The sequence below is a fragment of the Malaya genurostris genome, chromosome 3, assembly GCF_030247185.1.
Source record: "Malaya genurostris strain Urasoe2022 chromosome 3, Malgen_1.1, whole genome shotgun sequence".
NCBI classification, from domain to species: Eukaryota; Metazoa; Arthropoda; class Insecta; order Diptera; family Culicidae; genus Malaya; species Malaya genurostris.
This window is the reverse complement of record NC_080572.1, coordinates 118053138-118072514: the sequence shown is the minus strand read 5'-3', so window position 1 is coordinate 118072514 and position 19377 is coordinate 118053138. Positions and strand designations below refer to the sequence as shown.

Genomic DNA, 19377 nt, shown 5'->3' with positions numbered 1-19377 from the left:
AGACTTTGTCACGGTAGATTTATGATACAAGCCTTCAAAGCCGAGATATTCGATGAATAAGTAGAGGTATGCATTTCCGACCGTTCCAATTTTCAGCAGTTCTTCAGTCAGAAAAAAATACAACACGACCGCTAAACTCAATGAGTCATTCTGAAAATTTCACAGAATATTCGCAACTAAATTTCTGCACCGTTTCCAAGAAAATTTAATTTGAAACGGGAAAGTAGCAAAAAACCTACCACTTTACGGTACTGTCCTCAGCCCTTAAGTCGAATCAAACAGTTGCCTTAATATCGTATTGAAATTGATTTCGAATAAAGCAAAATGAAACGCCCATTTTGTTGACTCAAAATCAAACAGCTGAAATATTTCCTATTTTAAACAACGGATAAAGTCATTTTCCCGTGTTGAATTTAGAACAATAACTCTCTTGTTTGAACTTTCCAATCAATCTGGAATGATCCTCAGGATCGAGTTCATGGCCCATAAAAGCTAGCGCTTAGTAGCACCAAAACATTTACTGTGGTGTATCTACCAGATAAATGTTTGCGGTAGTATTTCGTTATCTAAGCGCAAACAAACAAAAATTACTAACTGTACAAAAATATTGAGCATGCATTCAGAAAAATCCCTTCAAAAACTGACAACTTTACTGTGATTTTTACTTTTTGTTTTTGTATCCGTTTATTGATTTGAGAATCTTCAATTTACTGATAACTAGTAATTAAATCTCATATACTATTCATGAAACCTTGCAATACAAACCGTTTTACAAAAGTATCTCCAAACATTCATTTCTTAATAAAAATTAGAATATTATGAGACGGTAAACTATAAAACGATTATGTTTGAAGTATTTTACAATTTATTTTGCTTACGAAACTCAGCTTGAACAAAGAGATCTTCCGCCATGACCAGGCAAAGCTGTTTACATGTATCTAGGAAGTTCGAGTGCCGACATTCAAGCCAATTGAGTTAGATTGAGCCGGTGTTAGAAATTCGGGTATAGATATAAACAGCTGCACATCAAAAGGCCAAAGATTACTACAATGATTCTACGTTGAACGATCCAGCCAATTTAAGGGCAATCAGGCAACCAACTGTACGGCAATGACTTCATCAATGCGAATGTCAACCGTTTCGAAATCGTCTATCACTGTTGGGCTGTTGGGTGCGCGATTGGACAAGCTCTGTCAAAGCTGTTATCGGATGGAAATCATTACAACCAACCAATTGAGTTTTTTCATGTGCCGTATTCCGGAAAACCCTAATCATTTACTCAAAGAAATATTTTCGTTTTTTACATAACTATTCAACTGGCACGCAAACCAGTGGACCTAACTGTCACTAATCGGTTTGTGGCAGGTGGAACAAGAAGATAATTATGTATTTCCTACGATTACCGGCGAATCCAATGTTGTTCCACGTGCACATGATTAATTTCGAACCGGCTTCGATCGAGATTATCTCGTTGCGGTTGTTGCTCCAATTATTATGTTTCAAAGACAGCATGACATGGATCTCATGGCAATAAGGAGCAGTTCGTTCCGCAATGCAAGTTTGTGTCATTGACGTCCGACTCCCTCTACGATGAAAGTGAAACTTTTTTTAACTTAAGCGAAAGAGAAAATTATGGCCTATAGTTATCGTAATAAATTTAATTTGCATACCAGCCGTAAACATGGTACAATGCTAATTTAAATAATCTCCATCTCCTCGGTTTTTCTACTAAGTAGAAGAGGATGGATGCAGAGAGGAACTGTAAGAAAAGCTCCAAACGGTAGTAGTCAAGGTGGAGTGATTCAAAGCATATGATATGGTTGTTAAATGTAATTATATAGCATTATTCGTACTCATTTAAATTAGCTAAGGTAGTCATTGAATTTCTGCATTTTTGATCAACGAAGAGCGAGACCTAATATAAGAGATCTACAATACATCCGCGTAATAACATCTGGCTTCACTTTCTAAAATTAAACTGATTGATTAATAATCAAAGTACTCTAATATTCTATTGTTATATCTTTGTGAATATATTCACTATTGATGTGTTAATAAACGATATTTTTGCATCATTTCGAAAGGTTATAGAAACAGTTTCTCTGAACTACAATTGATAGGTTGGTTCTAAATTCCAGACTGAAAAATAATAGTCCATCTGTTCACAACTCAATTTGCACTCACGATACCACTAATGAAGTGAGAAACGGGTCATAATAAATCCTTGTCTTATGGCCAAGAATGTGGTAAGCAACGTTGTTTACTAATAGAACAACCTACGGGTTTTTGTGCTTGAAATTATATAGAAATCCATCACGTTGAGTTGAGTTGAATGGATTTTCTTCGGTGAAAAGAGGTTTCAACTTTGCATGTAATATGATAATAAGTTAAATGATAATAATGTATAATTATTTGGATATTCCGACCTTAAAATTCAAAGATGATCGAATTTGTTTACGGTAAGTACAACTTAATTTAAGGCCACAGTTCCAAGACCACGCGTTTGTGGTTTTTTGAATTCCACTATCCAAGTAATTATCATTAGAGAATGAATATCCGATGGAAAATTTCGTTATATTCACATACCGACTGCCCGACACCAAACCAACTTTTCGTTGAAGAGATGATGACAATTTCAATCCACATGAGAAAATCTTTTCCCACGAAACTCAACACTATGCCGGTTGAGCGCTAAAATAATTAGCAGGGGTACTCAACGATTCGTGACGGAACCGTTCCGGAGACGAGCGCTTGGGGAATGTTTGACCATACGCCAGCCTTGTATGTGTGTTTGTATGATACCTTAATTTTATTGAAGGGGGGAACATTAGACCGGTAATATGGAAATAAATGCCAGGTGACCTTGATTTCGGTCATGGGGATAATCTTTCCGGCAAGTTTAGCTGGCAGGCAGACAAATTATCGTAAAGTGCATAATTTTAGAAACACCAGGTCTGTCAAAAACAGTATTGTGATAGTTTTTTCGCAATGACTGGGTGGAAACATATATTGTAGAAGCCAAAAGAATGAAAAACTAACAGAAAAGATGATTTATTGGAAACAAGACTCGAACCTGCGTTCTTATGCATTCCGTGCATACGCGCCACCATTTCGCCACTCTGAACATTGTTATTTGAACTCTAACACGCAGTCAGACATGGTAGAACGTACATCGAACATGGTCTACATCCTGGCCGTCACCTAGGATATTGTGATATTTGAAAAAAAAAACTCTTTCCAACTCTACGAGCATATTCGGAAAGTAAGGGTTGTTTTGTTATACAACAGAATTACAGTCATATAATAGAGGCTTTATAAGCACTAATCCCTTCAAAACCTAATCGTAAAATCCTCTTGTATTTAATCCAACAACATAATTTTTTCAATGTAATCGAAAATATGATCAGCAATTTATGATATGATAATTTCAGTAGTTTGAAATAACCACAAATAACAAGCTGAAATCATTGTGTCGTGAATGCTTCAATTTCCAAAAAGTACCCCGATCTTCCCTACTAAATATCAACGTTGCTTCAAAGCACTACCACAAAACCGAAGACAGTAATGTATTGATTGATTGAAAATCGGTTACAAACTATATGAACATTTTGCAATGTATAGGTAACGCAAGCCCACATATAATTCAATTCAAAATATGTTTTAAATATGTGCCAAACTTAATCCACCTATCGAGTAGACGAGTAAATTTGCATGTATCGGCATCTCAGAAGACGTAAGTTCACACGATTTTATCTAGGCGTATAGTTTTTAACTTATTATCAACTAAACTCAAATATGTCACTAGTGAAAACTGCACTTTTTGATTGATGCAAGTGGTTAGATGTTAGTAACAATCACTCGACTGTTTTGTTGCAAGCTGGTCACAAATAAGCTACCGTTGGTTGCAGTTCTAATATCTCTATTCATGGTTTAATTATGCAAAGAAACTAAGCCATATCTTTGATATATCACTTTTTTCATAACAGTCTCTCTATGGACATAATGCTCCACTCTCGATTCAGCAGTGCACTACGTTTTAAAATATTTTTTAAAGATTTATAATGATTCTAAAGATAAAATGTAACATTGGGAGAATCGAAGATGTTGGTTCCATTATGTCCAAACGAATAAACTGAGAGTGTGGTCGTTTTGAAAAATGTGTTTTGTGTCTCAGAAATTTCAGCTTCAGTGCCTCAGTCGATAAACGAACGTACTTTGTGATTGAATGAGTTTCGATTCAACTCCCAGTCACTACGGTTCTTTTTGTTTTCAAATTCATTGCATTTGAAGCCATGTTATTGAAACAAAATTTCTGTTAGATGAAAAACTAATCGGTTAGATTAGTAAGTAAGTTTTAAGATGTTGTACCGTTTTGTACTAAATTGCACATGGCTAATGTCTGATGTCCCGGGTTGGCGGTTCAATGCATAGGACGCTGGTCTTACAAGCCAGTTGTCGTATGTTCGAGCCCCGACCTGGAAGGGTTCTTAGTGTCAGTAGGATCCATAGTACTAGCCATGCAATGATTCTGTACACTAAGAATCGGCTGCGAAGTCTGTTGAAACAAAAAGGCCAAATTCCACAAAAGGAATGCAATGCCAAGACTTTGCTTTTTTAATGTCTGATGAACTGAATGCGAAACGTAAAAAGTAAAATTAGTCATGTGCACTTTAGCACAAAACGGTACACATGAGCAGTGCGGTAAAATTTCATTTTAGAATGAAATTATTTAGATGAAAATGAAATTTCTGACCTTTTACTGTCAGTGTATTCCAATTCATTCAATTGACTTTTGTGGTCATAATCAAATGTGATCCACTGGATTCATCGTCAATTGAATAACCAAGCCTAGTCATTTGAAGTTTCGTTTGCTTCGTTTCAAGCGCTAATGAATCCATCTGTTTCTCTGTCTCATCCGCCGACAGTGAACAAGCTCGAATGAATGGGCATGAACATCAGCTCGATGACAGTATATTATTCCGTTTGTTTATTTATCGGTTTCTATTTGAGTTTACAGTATGCATTGAGCCGTATTCCAAAGTATTAGATATAAAGATTGTAGTACAGAGCAATAAATTTAAGTACATTCTGTGTTTGACTGGGTTTACCATTCAAATATTATCCTGAACCAAATGATTACTCACTAGGAGTTCATTTGATGGGCAGTGTCTCAGACAATTGAAAGAGATGTTTGTTATTTCAAGAGAGAAACTGATGTCGGTTCAACTGAGTTTCAATTGACGGTGCAACTGATGAATAACTGAGTGTTGTTCATTCAGTGTGTCAATGGACAGTGTATGTATTGAGTATTAAGTATAGCACAGTCAATTGATCGGCTGTGTATAGTCGAGTTCAATTGAATAAAATTAAATTAAATTTTACGGCACTGCACATGAGCTACCAAACGCCTGAATGACTACAATCTGTTGGCGGCCAGTGTGCCGTCAATTTTGGCACATCGGTGCAAATAAGTGTTTTGTAAATAGCAAATACTTTACGTCTGCTCAGCGGTTTACGTTGAACCGTTTCGTGGCGTTAGCAGTTCAACATAAACTGCTGACGCACTGATGAGCTGAATGCAAAATGGAAAAATTAAAACCAGTGTTTTTGATTTTCGATTAGAATCAAAATATATTTATTATATTAATAATTATACGTCATGATTTTTTTTATTAGAGTTCGGTATGGTAAGATACATGATATAAATATCGTATATTTAACACAATTAGTATATTCTATTGAAATGTAATAGCCTTAGGTATTACACTGAGGTCTTCTTTTATGCAGGTTTTATGCGATTTTTTACGCGGCTATTATTACGCGAATTTCTAAAGGTGCGCGTTTTTTTACGCGGAGTTCTGAAGTTACGCGGAATTCCGAAATCGCGCGGTTTTTTACACGAACTTTTAAAGTTATCCGGTTTTCTTGTTTTGTTTTAGAAATGTATGAATCGTCGAGGTTATGCATTTCTAAATTTAACTTTGTTTATCAATATAATAAGGAGTGTTTCGAAAAGTAGTTAGCAACATTGACTATTGAATAAAAAAGCGAAAAAAAAAACATATTTTGACATCAGTTTTCGATATACACTGAAGTCTTGTTTTATGCGAATTTACGTACCGCATAAAAAAACCGCATAACTCTGAAAATTCGCATAAAAAAACGCATAATTCTGAAAATTCGCATAAAAGAGTCACCTAAAAAAAACGCATAAAAAAGACTGCATAAAAAAGACCTCAGTGCATTGTAGAAAAATTACACTTTTATGCATTTCATTGATTATATTGATGACAATCCTAGTTTCTGTGAAACGCTCGCACTTTGGACTTGACATTCTTCAATGTTTTCGGACACTGTACCTTCCTTCCGAAAGTGCGGCTTGACAATTGCCCAATACCTTTCAATTGGCCGAAGATCCGGGCAGTTCGGTGGGTTAATGTCCTTTTCCACGAATTGTACATTATTTTTTGACAACCACTGTAGAACGGAGTTGGCGTAGTGGGCTGAAGCAAAATCCGGCCAGAAGAGAGGAGGAGCCTTATGCTTTCTATACAGTGGCAGCATTCTCTTCTTCAAACATTCTTCCTCGTACACCTTGGCGTAAATTGTGCCCTTCGTGAAGAAAATCGACGACCGCAAACCACAGGTACAAATTGCTTGCCAGACCAACACCTTCTGCCCAAACTTTTCCATCGCCACCGTAGTGTCAGCGTCGTCCAGGGCCTGGTACACCGATTTCGTATAATATTGCGGTGCGGGCAGCGCTCGAGAGTCTTCCTTGGCGTAGGTTTCGTCGTCGATCAGGATGCATCCGTCTTTATTCTGTAGCATCCGGTTATACAGTTTTCACGCTCTTGTTTCGGCCTGAACTTGCTGTACCAGGGACTTTTGTCGTGAATACGACTTACTTTACTATGGGGCGCCTTTTCAAAATTAGCCATATGGAAGAATGGGCAGAACTTAATCGCGAATATCTCGACTTGTATTAATGGTAGCAACATAATTCTTTCACCATTTCATCAAAAATATGATCAGGAATTCAGGATAATATTTTGAACAGTGTGCGATAACCACAAACAACTCAAAAATTAAGTTTTCTTAAAATTTGAAAACAACGCGGAAAACTTTTTACTTTCGCTTGGGTTTTTCGCGCAAGGACGACGATTTTGAGATAGTCAGGCACATATCTTCAACTGAATGCGTATAAAAGGGGAACCGTGGTCGAAAATCGATCATTTCTTCTTGTGCGTTCGATGGAAGCAGACGTCGTGGGAGTGGAATCATCAACCAGCAGCGAGAGAGAATGCACCTTCTGCGTGGTTAATAAAAACCTCAAACGCTCAGGTCGCATCTCTCATTCGCTTGCTGGCCATCGAGGCGCGAGGACCAGCCAGCAGCAGCAGCGGGAGTTAAACTTTCCACCAGCAGCGAGAGAGAATGCACCTTCTGCGTGGTTAATAAAAACCTCAAACGCTCAGGTCGCATCTCTCATTCGCTTGCTGGCCATCGAGGCGCGAGGACCAGCCAGCAGCAGCAGCGGGAGTTAAACTTTCCACCAGCAGCGAGAGAGAATGCACCTTCTGCGTGGTTAATAAAAACCTCAAACGCTCAGGTCGCATCTCTCATTTGCTTGCTGGCCATCGAGGCTAGAGGTGTGCAAAACAGCTCATTTTGGTGAACAGCTCCGAACCGATCAGCTCACCAAAGTGAATCGATTCGATGTATCAGCTCATCAGCTCTTTTAGTTTAAACTTAAGGTTCATTTTGTGCGCCGTTTTTCTTATGCACCGGTTTTCTTTCATATGCATGATCGAAATTGAATCATTGATTTGCAATGATGCAATAAATGCAATGCGAATTAACTTATCTTTAATTGATGTCGACTAAATTGAATCTCTTAAAGAGCCGAAGATCCGATCAGCTCGTAGCGTGTTCCCTTCGTCATAATGCAGTGAACTGGGTAGCAAATGAGTGAGCTGGTGAGCTGCGGTTCTTTTGAAAAGAGCTGTGAGCTGTCAGCTCACTTCAATGATTCGATTCACTGAAACAGCTCAGGAGCGAATTGCCCATCTCTAATCGAGGCGCGAGGACCAGCCAGCAGCAGCAGCGGGAGTTAAACTTTCCACCAGCAGCGAGAGAGAATGCACCTTCTGCGTGGTTACAACCTCAAACGCTCAGGTCGCATCTCTCATTCGTTTGCTGGCCACCAAGGCGAGAACCAGCAGCGACTGAAACTGGATTCTGAGTGTTATTGGATCTAAATTTAGGTCTTGAACTCAGGATCCAGTTCTCTATTCCAGACTTCTATTCGGTTGTTCTTAAAACCATAATAATACTCCTAAAGAATTATGCGGAATTTACTTTACTGTACCTCTATACAACCCATTTTTGTCGTGAATACGACTTACTTTACTATGGGGTGCCTTTTCAAAATTTACCCTCTGAGAGAGTGATAAGAATCAGAACGCGTTCTAAGGAAGAGAACAAAATATCTGCTGCTGTACAACAAATCGTCCGGGAAAAATGTTCCGAAAAGTGGTGAATATCGCAGTGAGTTCCTCAATTTGGTCCTTGTGAATGCTAGAAACGAGTCCCTTCAGCATATTGATAGTTTCTTTCAATAAAATATGCAAATCCGAAATGAAATAATCGACATTAAAATTCTGTATGCGGCTATTTTTATAGCCGTTAGGACCGCCCATTAGTGAAAAAGCTACAAACGAAATCAGGTAGAAACAAGCCTCTCAACAAAACTTGAATCAGTTTGGATTGTATCGCCACTGCGAGCAGATGTGTTTTGTGTCGTCTGCACGCTTTCGACAAGAGCGATTACGTCACAGCTGCCAGTCATTAGCATTGGGAAAAAACAACGATGGAGAGCATTGCACAACATCAGCCGTTCTAATGGCTCTAAAAGTTTTCTAAAGAACTATTAGGATTTGTTGTTCGCAAATCGTAGGGAAATATCCTCAGTTTACGGCAAATCAAGAACAGTTTGCTTAGATTTGTGCACTTTTCGCTGTGTGAAACTCACAGTAATCGAGATCAAGTGAAGCTTTCTTTGTTTTTGCGAAAAATGTTCCAGAGTTTAATGTCGTAGAGAATTACGCAATTTGACTTTTCTGAATGCTAGAAACGAGTCCCTTCAGCATATTGATAGTTTCTTTCAATAAATTATGCAAATCCGAAATGAAATAATCAACATTAAAATTCTGAATGCGGCTATTTTTATAGCCGTTAGGACCGCCCATTAGTGAAAAAGCTACAAACGAAATCACATAAAAGGAAATCTCTTAACAAAAATTGAATCAGTTTGGATTCTATCGCCCCTATGAGCAGATGTGTTTTGTGTCGTCTGCACAGCTAGTTTCGCTTTCGACAAGAGCGAATTCGTCACAGCTGCCAGTCATTAGCATTGGGAAAAAACAACGGTGGAGAGCATTGCACAATATCAGCCGTTCTAATGGCTCTAAAAGTTTTCTAAAGAACTATTAGGATTTGTTGTTTGCAAATCGTAGGGAAATATCCTCAGTTTACTACATATCAAGAACAGTTTGCTTAGATTTGTGCACTTTTCGCTGTGTGAAATTCACAGTAATCGAGATCAAGTGAAGCTTTCTTTGTTTTTGCGAAAAATGTGAAAAAGGGGAATGCGTGCATAATTCATACAATTGATATTCGGAAGTGTTAAGGAACATGTCAGTTGTTTTCGTATTCACGACATCCAGTTATGTCTCTGACATTACCCACCCGCCTTTTTCGACACCTTCTGTTTCTTGTACGTTTTCAGGGAGCTCCGAACTTTGATCCGTTGAATCATCCCGATGCTGGTGTTGAACTGCTTGGCCAAATTCCGCGTCGACGCCGATGGGTTTTTCCTGATGTACTCAACCACTTTTAAGTCCCGGCCGGACTTGCTGGGACCCGTTTTCCTACCGGATCGGGGCCAATCCTTCATAGAAAGGGTCTTACCGAACTTCTCGATAATTTTTTTGACACTGATGTGGTGCACTTTCACCCGTTTTGCAATTTCGTTGTACGTGAGACCATTTTCTGAGCACCAAGTGTGCAGAACTTTCTTTCACGTTTTCGGATCAATCAATTCGACTCATCATTGAAACGATAAACCGTACCAAAACCAATCGATTGCGCAGCTGTTATTGACATGTAAACAAACATGTCACCGCAAAACACGCTGCAAAAATTAAGCCATTTCAGAGTAATAACTGTTTGAATGTTGCTAACTACTTATCGATACACTCCTTAGTTGTCGGTAATACGGTAAAATTGATTACCGACATTCACTTACATAGCACAAATAGCAGAATATGTACAGATTTACTTACAGAGCGGAACTACAAATGCAGGTTACCGTCATCCAGCCTTATGCTTTCTAGAAAATTAGTATATACTGAAAAAAAAGTGCGAAGTAAATGTTCGTTCCAAAACCTGTTTTAATCCACCTAGTGGTGTAATGATGCCTTTCTCATATCAATCAAACTATCATATATAATACTGTGGTATTCTTCAACATTATTTTTCTTCGATTCTTAAAAGAATAATCGAAATAGATTTGTTTGACAGTCTACTGATAAAAACTATCAATTGGAAAAGATTTGAGGTCGATTTAGAAAACTTTTTACGGTTTTTCGCTCTTTTCAGTGATGGTATAAAATTTTTAACACACTTTACCCTATATTTCCGGATCCGGAAGTCGGATCCGGATGAAATTCAGGAATTACGTATGGGACCACAGGACCTTTCATTTGAGCCTAAGTTTGTGAAAATTGGTCGCGCCATCTATGAGAAAAGTTAGAACACATATTTTCATTTTTTTGCACATTTAACCCCATAAAGTTAGTGCAAAAAACGTTACATACACAAATACGCACATACACACACACACAAACACACACACACACAGAGACATTTTGCGTACTCGACAAACTGAGTCGAATGGTATATGACACTCGGCCCTCTGGCCTCGGTTCAAACGTCGGTTTTTACAGTGATTGCATAACCTTTCTATATGAGAAAGGCAAAAAAAAATTTTCTTCGATTCTTAAAAGAATAACCGAAAACGATTTGTTTGACCGTCTACTGATAAAAACCATCAAATTGGAAAAGATTTGAGGTCGATTTAGAAAATTGTTTAAGGTTTTTCGCCGTTTTCAGTGATGGTGTACAATTTTTAACACACTTTACCCTTTATTTCCGGATCCGGAAGTCGGATCCGCATGAAATTCAGGAATAACGCATGGGATCACAGGACCTTTCATTTGAACCTAAGTTTGTGAAAATCGGTCGCGCCATCTATGAGAAAAGTTAAAACACATATTTTCGTTTTTTTGCACATTTTACTCCATAACTCTCGAACCGGAAGTCGGATCCAAATAATATTCAGGAATTTTGTATGGGACCTCAAGACCTTTCATTTGATTTCACTATTTTTTGCACATTTTACCCCATAATTTCGGAACCGGAAGTCGGATCCAAATAATATTCAGGAATTTTGTATGGGACCACAAGACCTTTCATTTGAATCTAAGTTTGTGAAAATCGGTTCAGCCATCTCCGAGAAAAGTTAGTGCAAAAAAACGTTACATACACACATACGCACATACACACACACATACACACACAAACTCATACACACACAGACATTTTGCGTACTCGACGAACTGAGTCGAATGGTATATGACACTCGGCCCTCCGGGCCTCGGTTCAAAAGTCGGTTTTCACAGTGATTGCATAACCTTTCTATATGAGAAAGGCAAAAAATACTTCACATTTGTAATGAAAGGACATCTTATGGTCTTATATCTGTCTCGTGTCCTTCCACAGTGTATGTATAAGATTTGATGTGGTGATTAAATCGATATAGAAGAAATATACACTTTATTTTAGCATTATAAAAGCAACTAACGTATTATACACAGATCTAATCTATTATTAGTCGAATAATTGCCCATTTCCACTTTATGTTTACATTATAAAAGCTCCTAAAGTTCTATGGCATTTATAGACAGTAGGTATATAATGCGTTGTGATTACTTGGGTATGGCTCTGGCAAAATGATTTGTAGAAGCAACAATCACCCAAGTCATCGCGTTGGAATACAGATTTACTTTGAGAGGTTAGATCGATGCATGCTGCTAGCAACTATAAAACGAGGAATTCTCTGCATTCCCACATGCATCACAGGAATGGGTTACTAGGGCTATTGTACCAATAGTCATCTCATTAATTGAATCGCCATATTATTTCGCCGATTACTCTACTTTCAATCAACGAGCTGTGATAAAATAAGATACAATATGTTTGCTTCGGCTCTAAAAAGCAATACCACAACAAAACTTGATCGAAAATTGTGCAATACTGCTGTTATAGTGACGCGAAAACTCGAAGCGAATTTCATTTTACTCTTAGAGTCAATCTACTGAACAGTGTCTGACTCTAACTAATGGCTTTCGTATATGAGATAATTATTGGAGCTGAGATGAATTAGGCTACTGGGTTTATTGTTCTGGGTAGCCGACTACCGAGAATGCTGCAGTACTTTCGACTACTTTCACGCGATGCTATATACACTAGTCAATAAGATAAAAATGAAACTCAAAAATGGAATAAAGAAGCAGCAATTTTGATCCATTTGAATGACATATACTCATTTCTTCTGCGAACTCTTTGTGGTCTGTTTTACCCACTATGGTTTCCTAATTTCTTATCTCATTTTGGTTGGCAGATGTATATCTGAAGCAATCTTTTGTACCACCACATCAAATGTCACTCACTCACGATATCGGACACTTAATACGTACACATTACGAAACATCTACTCGAATCAACACTGTTCAATTAGTGCTGTTTGGTGGAAGAGTTATGGCATCGGAGCGGAAGCTGTACGAAGGAATATCGATTTACGTATTTGTTCCACTAAATCTACAATTATATTATTTTTCATTTTAGACCCACTAATGATGACTACGAACCATTCAAACAAAGACAAATTGAAAATCCGAACAGGTAATTAAATAAATTTTTTTAATCGATGCGGATATCAAATAGACTCAATTCTTTAGTACTATCGGAACATTGATTCACATGATCAAGGGTTCTTTGGGAACGGGTATAATGGCAATGCCGCTGGCTTACAAAAATGGTGGTCTACTTTTTGGTCTCATAGGAACAGTTTTTATATGCATTATCTACGCACACTGCGTCCACATCCTGGTACTGGTACCGATGATCTACAATTTACATAATTCTACAATAGATCATTTTCTTTGCAGATTAGTGCATCTCGAAAAGCATGTCAAATCAGTCGGGTTCCACTGCTGGGGTTTTCCGAAACCGTAAACAGAGTATTCTCCAATGGTCCATTGATGGTCAAACCCTTTACGAAATTTACCACGTAAGTTAGTTTTATCCACTATGAAAGTTATATGTGCTGAAAGTTTGTCTTTTCTAGAATTTACGTCGACATAATGATCACTATCCAAAGTTTTTTGTCAATTTGTTTATATCTCGTGTTCATTGCGAAATCTCTTCGAGATGAAGTTTATAATTTACTGCAGTCAGATTGGGACACTCGAATATACCTCTTGTTGTTACTGATTCCTGTAACTCTTATCACACAAATTCGTGTACTAAAATATCTGGTTCCATTTTCAGCAGTGGCAAACGCACTAATGATAACATCATTGGGAATCACTCTGTACTTCATTCTTAGTGAACCACCATCGTTTGCAGAAAGAAATATGTGGCCACAGTGGAGTACACTGCCATCATTTATCAGGTGATTTGCTGTACTCTCAGACACTTGAAGGTAATTGAACTAAATTTTTATTTTTGAACAGTGCTGTTCTTTTCGCTATTCAAGGAATCAGATACGTTTTACCAATAGAGAACAAAATGAAAAATCCAGAGCATTTCCTCGGTTACTGTGGAGTTTTGAACATTGCAATCCTGCTACTCACAATTATCTATGGCATAACCGGATTCTTCGGTTACGCGAGCTATGGCGAGGAAACAAAATGATCAGTAACGCTCAACTTACCGGACGGGAATGTGTAAGACCATGCAATCATGGTGTTTAGTTGAAACAATGAAACCAACAATCTATGCTCATTTTAGTCTAGCGGAATCAACGCGTCTTCTGGCTGCATTAGCAGTTCTTTTCACTTTAGGACTCAGCTTTTACGTTCCAATGGAAATTATATGGCAGCACTTGAATGAAAAATTGTATCCAAAATGGTCTAACTGTGGGCATGTAGGAGTTCGATTTGCACTGCTGGTGATGATTTTGGCGGTTGCCGTTGGAGTGCCAGAAATCGAACCATTTGTCGGACTCATAGGGTCTTTCGGAAGTGGAACTTTAGCGGTGCTTCTACCAGTTACTATGGATATGATCATTCGATGGCCAGGAGAATTCGGTAGAATAAAATGGCTTTTCGTTAAAAATTGTGTTCTGCTCATTTTTGGCGGTTTCGTGATTGTTTCCGGGACGTATTTTAGTGTAAGAGATATTGTCGCAATATATCGATGAATTGTTAATTTTACTCAGGTATATTTATTACTGTTATCTGTCAGACTGGAGACGTGTTACGTGTTACTGGATTGGACAAAATAGTTTTACGTCTTTCAAATCATTTCGCCTTTATTGTGACTATATATGGTTATAACCGTTTCAGTATTTTGCAAGAAACGATTTCACTGAGATGATTGATCTGAATTTAACTATTTCAAACTATGACAAAAGATCTTTCTATAGATTGGTATTGAATATTATTTGGATCCGATTTCCAGTTTTGGAGTGAGCATGATTAGTATGATTTTGCTTGTATTATTTAAATTGTTTTTGTACATTCATTTGATGTTTGAAGTTAATGATTCATTGCTACTTTTTTTGTCATCAAAAATGAGCAGCGTTGATTCTATTCTCGATTTAAACCATTTAATTACCAATCGCAACACGATAACGTTCAATTGAAACATGAATTACAACAGTGTTGAAATGTTTAAATAGTAGATAGATCGGTGAAATTTTTGTTTGAATAGACTCATGTTTTCACGAACCGATCCCCTGTGCTCTCAAACACGGCCGACTGTTTTGGGTGTCGCTTTCCAATTAGAAATTAATTCGGAAGCTCCTACTTCAGCCGGTGCAAAGAGGTTTTATATCAAGCATGAACAAACACCACAGTAAGAACTTCGGCGTCCACATCACTACACACAAACTACCTATTGTTTTTTTTAATTGTTTTGAATCTTTTCTACCATTTTCTCTCAGCATCGAGACTTTGATTCAATGAGCTAAAATTAAGTAAACCGTTATCAACCTGTAGTTGAGTCAATATAAATCAACCGTTTCGAAAATTGAGTAGATATAACTTACTTTTCTTATGGAAACTTCTCAGAACCACAAAACTAAAAATTTTCGACGGATTTGTATAAATCAACTACCAATCGATTCGGAAACGTGCTTCAATAGTATACCATGGAAAAATTGGTTTGAATTGATCTATGCTTCACGGGTCAATAACAGCTTGCCATAATGATGTCATCCTCTCGACCATACGAATTATCGCACAAAACGGAGTCTATAAATATATGATCCGCACGTTTTTTTTCTCGATCAGCGCTGTGATCGAGGTCAGTAGTTTGACTAGCAAGTGGATGACAAAACTGAAGATTACATCCATTCGCTTGCTGGATAGTTACTTTTGTACTGTACACACTGTGTTAATACCATTTTCCTTCTGCTGCACACCGTGTTCACTTGATTATATTGAATATCAATTAGCTGTAGATGTCGATAACTAACAGGTAAATTTAAAAATATCGATTTTTCGCACCTAATTTGAATTTACTATGAATTTGAAGTGCTTGTATCTAGGTGATTTATTGATAGATTCTCCACCTTTACCTTAATTCGAAATCATAACCTCATTATTGTATGCTTAAAAATGGATTGTTTTATCAACGGGGTCGTATGCACCTCCATTTACGAGCGAAAGGGGGTCATGCAAATGGATGCAATTCAAAGTTATGATTCTTTTTCACACGGAACGACCGAAACTAGCTTTGCGCCTAATTCGAATTACTGTTTTTGAATAAGTTGATTTTAACAACAAAACTTCAAAAATAACTATAAAATTAGTAAAAATTGAGAATTTACTTTGCTGAAAAAACTCTTATTTTTAGAGAATGTATTTAGTTGGCAAACATCCTGGACACAAACCAGCAATATTTCAATCCAACACGAAATTCTCATTACCAACTAAATTTGTGACTAAAATCAGAGAATTTGTCCCTATTTATCTATCACCATCATTGCTGAAGGACAGCACAAAGAAAACAAAAATGTGATTGGTTTTATTAACCAGTATATTAGCCAAAAACTCATGAGAAGTGTCAAAGTAAAACAATCCATTAAAAAGCTGAGAAGGACAGTCTTCCCAAGTAGCAATTAAAACTTGTTATAATTGGCATGTTTCACAATTGCTTCATATCGGTTATTTTTGTTAGATATGTTAGACAATTGATTCAACATGTTCTGGAAGGGATTTTCAAGAAAAATGGCGATTTCGGGATTTCAGTGCATTAAACGTGGTTAAACAAAATAACTATCCATCAACATAACTAGATATTCAATATTATTAAACTAAACCATAATTATGGAACCTAATTGACATGGTGTGATATAGAAAAAAAAAAATTAGCACAGACTCACGTATATATATATATATATATATATATATATATATATATATATATATATATATATATATATATATATATATATATATATATATATAATCATTAGATCTAATTTTACATAACACTATAAGTAGAATTCGACCATAATATACACAATCTTCTGTTGAATCGATTCACTGGTTATAAAATTAATAAGTTTGTACGTATTCTAATTCTTGAGAAAAATACAAGCAGGTTTTCAATTTTTCCTATAAACAGTATCGCGGTTGCAAATGATCTAAATCCAGTCGATAATAGAATTGAAAAGTCGTCAGTCAGTACATCTTAAACGAGTTTACCCGAATATAAAGCGATATCAAACTTATATCAAAGTATTAGTTCATTTTACTATCATTGCTTATTAAGGCATCATTTTATTATTGGAATTGCAAAATAATGCCTAAATTTGGTATAAAAGCTATATACTTTGTTTTGCTAGTATTCCGCAATTTAGGGATAATATAGTTTATGTAGGTATAAGACCAACGTATTTAATAAATAAGCTTTGATTACTTCTAGAGAAGTTCTGAAAACTTTTTAGTGAATTTAGTAAAAATGCAAGAAAAACTCAAATTTTGTGATATAATGCAATTTTGGTCTATGCAATGTAAAAACATACTATAATAGTTATTCATCGTTTTATTTTATTGTGTCCAGAGCATAAAATTGTCACGCATTCTCTATGAAAGAAACCATTCCAACAGTCTCATTTTCAATGTTTCTCTGCCTCATTCGTAATGACCGACACCAGAACAAACGAAGAGAGACGAAGCATTTTCGTTTCCCATTGAAAAAATGAGAGAGTATAATTGCCAACGTCACTCTTTCCTCTATGACAAGACGAAACCAAACTAACGTTTTCAGGGAGCATCAGCAGAGTTTCAATTCTCATTATTTCATCGATGTTTTGAAAATCCGCTATGCTTGGCTATAAAGAGTGTCTAAAATATGATAAAAAGAAGTTATTACATCCCAGAACCTCTTTGGAAACCAAAACTACTACAAATTCGAGCACCAACAGGTGAAACCTTTTTCTGTCATTTTCAATTTTCACAGCAAATGAAAGAAAGAACACAATTTCGAAACTACTGTCCGCTTTTGTCATTGACTGGACATGGATTTCGTTCTCATAGTTTGCAAGCGAGAGTGACAGTAATTTCTTGTCATTTTCGTCTATTTTTAGTCAATGAAAATGACTTTTATTAGCTATAGAAATATATTTTTTGAAACCATCAATCGTGTTCCCTAAAAGATAATACAAATGCATTTTAAGTTCAGTCACTGTATTTTACTGTATTGTCCGGGTTGTCGGTTCAATGCATAGGGCGCTGGTCTTACAAACCAGTTGTCGTATGTTCGAGCCCCGACCTGGAAGGATTCGTAGTGTCAGTACACGGAATGACCAAAATCAGCATTTTGGCGAAAAAATTAGTTGATTTTCTAATTTTAGTTAGTTATTTTTTGAGACAACTAAAAAAAATTTACTTTTGCTAATTTAGATTTTTTAATTCTAATTCCCTTAATAATAATAAAATATTTGTTGAAATGGCTATTTTTTTAGTTGAATTCACCAATTAAACGTGCTGTCATTTCTTAGCTAAGGCACACTTCATATCCATTCAACTAATTTTTTAGTTGAATTAGAGAATTAAAACGTTGTTTTCAACCAACATAAATGGTTGAATTGGTTTCTGCAATTTGCAGCTATATGGCGCTTTGTCGCCGAAAATACTTTAACACCGTAATTACTACTAGCCACTAGATGGCACACTACCACCGAAAAAAAAATTCAGTCGCGGTAGTCTTTTCTATATTGGCAGGTATAAACACGATGTTGTATTGGAGAAAAAGACATAAGCGAAACATAAACTTCTTTTTGAAAATTTTTCTTCTAAATCGATGTTTTCTTCATTCGACTTCGCGAAATCGACTCTCTCACTGAAAACTTTGAGCACTCGGAAGATACAAAAAACATCATTTGACATGTACAATTAGAGTGCAACATTCGAAAGTCACTTCACTGTTCCGCGTAAAAACATTATTACGCACAATCGCTTCAAATGCGCACAAATTCTGCATAAATACACTTTCCACTAAGAGTTTACGTCATATTTACATATCGGTTTAGAAATTTATATATGGATATATCGTAACACATGCGAAAAACATCTAAACAATTTGCAAGCAGCTTCAACAAGACTGTCCCTTTTAGCTTTTTAATGGATTGTTTTGCTTTGACACTTCTCATTAGTTTTCGTCTAATAAATTTATCAATAAAACCAATTTCATTTTTGTTTTCTTTGTGCTGTCTTTCAGCAATGATAGTGATAGATAAACAGAGTCAATTTCTCTGATTTTAATAACAAAATTAGTTGTCAATGAGAATTTCGTGCAGGATTGAATTATTGCTGGTTTGTGTCCGGGATATTCGCCAACTAAACACATTCTCTAAGGATAAGAATTTTTTTCAGCAAAGTAAATTCTCAATTTTAACTAATTTTATAGTTATTTTGGAAAAATATAATAACAGGCAGGAAGATTTTGTTATCGTTCCGGAACGTAGTGGAACGTTTTGAAAGATCGCGGCGAATAGTCGAGTAGGTGGCAGTAGAGTTT

General features: G+C 36.5%; 1 protein-coding gene and 1 pseudogene across 8 annotated transcripts in view; one reads left to right on the top strand and one right to left on the bottom strand.

The window, feature by feature from the left end:
• LOC131436857 (ras GTPase-activating protein raskol) overlaps window positions 1–19377 on the bottom strand; it is a 352339-nt gene that overhangs the window by 136747 nt on the left and 196215 nt on the right. The gene's annotated exons all lie outside the window — the stretch shown is intronic.
• On the top strand, window positions 12972–14734 carry LOC131436860 (proton-coupled amino acid transporter-like protein pathetic; annotated as a pseudogene).